The sequence below is a fragment of the Petaurus breviceps genome, unplaced genomic scaffold (genome assembly GCF_028583685.1).
Source record: "Petaurus breviceps papuanus isolate PSGF00001 unplaced genomic scaffold, PetGlider_PUasm1.0 98, whole genome shotgun sequence".
In the NCBI taxonomy this organism is placed as follows: domain Eukaryota; kingdom Metazoa; phylum Chordata; class Mammalia; order Diprotodontia; family Petauridae; genus Petaurus; species Petaurus breviceps.
In genome coordinates, this window is record NW_027187460.1 from 4889410 (window position 1) to 4893665 (window position 4256).

Sequence of the window (4256 nt, forward strand, 5' to 3'; positions counted from 1 at the left end):
TCAGAGAAATTTGCTTCAAAATTTTTTTCACATTTACTATTGCTAACATTTCCCTCCATCCTATTTAATTGGGAAATATTTAACAAAATAAATTAAAATACAATGAGGACAGATAATGTTAATAGGTGGTTTTCTAAGTCAATATGCAGATCCTTATGTATAGTTTAGTGGTTCCCATTTCAATTTGAGTTAGGTATCACTGGTCTAAAGGGTTTATTTTGAAAAATTCTTTAATAGTACTTTAAGCAGTAAATAATTACAGAATATTATAAGTAATATATTAAATTACCCTAGAGGTTCACAACACATTTTGTTGTTGTTTGTTGTTGAAGGGAATTTGAAGAATAAAATATATTGGGAACCACTGACCACAGGGTATTATGTGGATGTATCAGGTCTTCTTTGTTCTTGAGACATAAATGTCCTATCTTCTTTTCTAATCATCTCTCTGATGATACCAGAGGCAGCCACGTGGAACAGGTAGGCTTGAGTTAGGACCTATAGTTGGGAAGTTGTTGTCCAGTTGTTCAATTGTGTCCAACACTATGTGACCCCATGGATATTGTCCATGGGATTTTCTTGGCAAAGATACTGGAGTGGTTTGCCATTTCTTTTTCTGGTATGTCCCCATTTAACAGATGAACAACTGAGGCAAAAAGGGTTTAATTTGCCTGGAGTCACAAAGCTAGTAAGTGTCTAAGGCCAGATTTGAATTCAGTTCTTCCTGACTTCAGGCCTGCTGCTCTATCTACTGCACAACCTAGATGCCCAGTAGGCAGTTAGGAATACTTGAATTCAAATCCTGTCTCAAATACTTAGCTGTTATGTGAAACTGGGTAAGTCACTTAAAAAAAAAAAACCAACCTCTTTCTGCCTCTGTTTCCCCATCTATAAAATGTGGACAATAAGAACATCTACCTCCCAGGGTTGTGAGGATAATATTTGCAAATCACTTCATCTCCTTAAAGTAAATGCTGTTATTATCTTTAATGCCACTTTTCTTGTGCAATTTTTTTGCAGCATATTGCTGTTTATTCACCCTCACCCTCTTCTCCATTTTCCTTTCAATTATCCACACATTTAATTTTTCAGAGACTATAATATTCAATGACTCATGGTCACACAGCATCACCAAAGAGTATTGTTGTTGGGGTTTTTTTTAAAAGCATTTTTGTTTCAGGAAGAAGCTTAGTTATTAAGAACACAGCTTAATTCCCCAAATGTAATCCAGCTCACTCTCCTCCTCCTGTTTATTTCTGGGCCCAATTCATTGTCTATCCACAGCATTTGTCCCAAACATAGGTGCCGATTGACCAGCCTTGTAGGGCTTTCATCCATCTGCATATCATAGCCTGGACAATCAGCACTCTTCATCCACTTGTTTTCTCTTGTGCAGACAGTTAGGCTTTAATATTTGAAGTGATCATAGATCTCATTTAAGAGTCTCAAAAGTGAAGGGGCTTGATTCAAACATCACAATGTCATCTGTAGACAGAAACATCTGTAGGATTTCACCCTTTATAAGGAATCACTCTTCAGGTGGACGTGGTGCTGAACATCCTTCATGATGGTGGCCAGTACTATACTGGCATTTACAACTATATATAATCTTGATTGAATCTGCCTCTTAAACATTTATCCTAATTTTGAACACAATTGCCCATGAAAAGAGCACTTCTCTATAGTCAGTCAGTCAATTAACATTTATTTAGTGCCCTCGATATGCCAGGCATTGTGCTAAGCACTGGGGATACAAAAAGGCAAAAGACAGTCCTTGCCCTCAAGGAGCTTACAATGACAACATGCAGATATGCATAAACAAACATGTACAAACTGCAAACAGGAATAATAGGAAGTAATTAACAGAGAGAAGGCACTGGAATTAAGAGGAGTTCCAACCAAACCAAACTACTAGCTATTCCTCAAATGCTACGTGCTATTTCCCATCTCTGGTATTTTTAGAGCTGGCTTCAATACACCTGTGTCTCTCTCCCTCTCTCCTCTGCCTCCCCCATGGGTGTAATTCCTTCCCTCCTCTTTAACTGTGGTAAGCCTCCTCTTCCTCCAAAGTTCAGCTCAGGCGCCAATTTCTCCAGTAAGTCTTCCCTAAAACTCTTAGCCAAAAGTGTTCTCTCTCTCCCCAATTTCTCTAGGGTGTTTTGTATAAATTTCTCTTTTACTCCCACGGTGTTCTATTTTGTATTATACTTATCTATGTACATACTAATCCCTCCAGCAGAACCTAAATGCCTCTAAGGTGGGACCTAGAGACTTTTTCTTTATAGAGCTCAGCTTGAGCACAGTGTTGAACACATAACAGATGTTTAGGAAATGTTGAGTTTTGCTTAAATTGAATGTGTTTATGTATCTTTCTATTTTAGTCCTTAGTCAATGAATGGACTTTGCCTCAGACAAACTCAGGCCTGTGAAAGACCTTAATTTAGAAAGGCCAAGGTCATCCACTGCATCCTGGGCCATCACCAGTTGTCTGGCAACAGGTCTTTGATGACTGGAGGAGAAAGTGAGGCCGACAGCTTTGTGTAGCTCTGAATCAATCAAATCCAATTCTCATACTACTGAGAGAAATTATTATTTCTCTCTTGTATTAATAACTAATTATTGATTAGGACCAAGGTTTTTTCCCCTTTTCTATTTTCTCATCCAGAAATCAACCAGTATGGTAAATCTTGGGTGAAGACTTACCTTGGCTAAGATCAAATCAAAGACAGTAAAAGAAATTCCAAGTTTGGGGATTAGGTGGATTCCTGCCTACTGTGTTTACTCAGACCTGTCTGAGAAAATGTGGATTTTCCCTTCTGTCAGACAGATGATATAGGAGTTGACGTCTCTTTAACCACAACTTGGGTGATCCAAGTAATGTACTCCCATGGCCCTCATTAGAATGAACCCACATTTCATTATAATATTCATTCTCTCTTTAATTGCTAACCAACCAGAGTTGATTGACACCCTCAGGAAGACCAATTCTTCCAAGAACATATAAACTGTGAGCCCACCAATATGAGGGGTCTTTGGTATTTCAGAGTGCCACTGACCTCTTCTATTAATAACATGCTAATATTACTAATAAAATGACTACCTAGAAACTGTCTCTTGAACTTTTTAAATGTCACACTACCAAGGGGTGGTTAGGTGGCACAGTGAATAGAGCACTGGCCCTAGAGTCAGGAGGACCTGGGTTCAGATCCCACCACAAACACACACACACACAAAATAGCAGTGTGACCTTGAGCAAGTCATTTAACCCCAATTGCCCTCCAAAAAGCAAAAAAAAAATTTTTTAATGTCGCACTACCAGATGCCACAAAGAACACACATAGGAAGAGGAAAGAAACCCATTTATCCAAGTCAATAACAAAACAGAAAGTAGAGAAAGAATACATATGAGAATACATGCCAGAAAACAAAGATTGAAGGAGCTCCTTGATTGGGAGTGAGGTGATTCAATTCAAACAAGAGAAAGAGACCCTTGGGTCATTCAAAAGGAAAAATTTTCCTAAGGTCTCTAGTGCAGCAAGCAGAGAATAAGGACACGATCAAAGGTCTGCCTATTGATTTCTCCTCAGAAGTCTTTGTCTCAGTTCAGTTACCTGAGGAGAGGTTGGCATCGTCCATCCTCTCGCTGGCCAGAAGGGCCCAAAGAGAGCCAAGAGATAGAAAAGACTAATTAGACTCAAGAGTCTCAGAACTTGAACCTAGATCCTCTGACTTGAAATCCAAGGTTCTTTCTACCATATGCCACCATATTATATAAATAACTACTCACCTTGCTTGCAGTTAGGTCTCCTTATCTCCTGGAAGACTTAAAGGCCACCAGGGAGGAAGTAAATTAATGAGAGGATATCTTCAGTGAGCCATTGTTATGAGGATTACTAGCAACCCTATGGTTCAGGACTTTTTAATGAGTACTTCCTTTAATGAGTATTTCCTCTCTCCTCCCTCCAATCTGCTTCCCAGACCCCACTCTCTACCTCTGCTCAAGCAGAGTCTGTTATTGATTATTGCCTTTTGTTATTAATAATGTGAATACTTTCACACCAATAGCTTTCTCTGAGTCTTTATGTAGATTTGGCAGTAACTATGGCTATACCACTGGGGTATAAACCCTGGCAGGTCAGCCTGATGCAGGATCATAGATTCAGAGCTGGAGGAGCCATCAGAAGCCATCTATCTAGTCCTACAAATAAGAATTTTACAAATTTCTACATCATTTTTACAAATAAGGAAACTGAGGC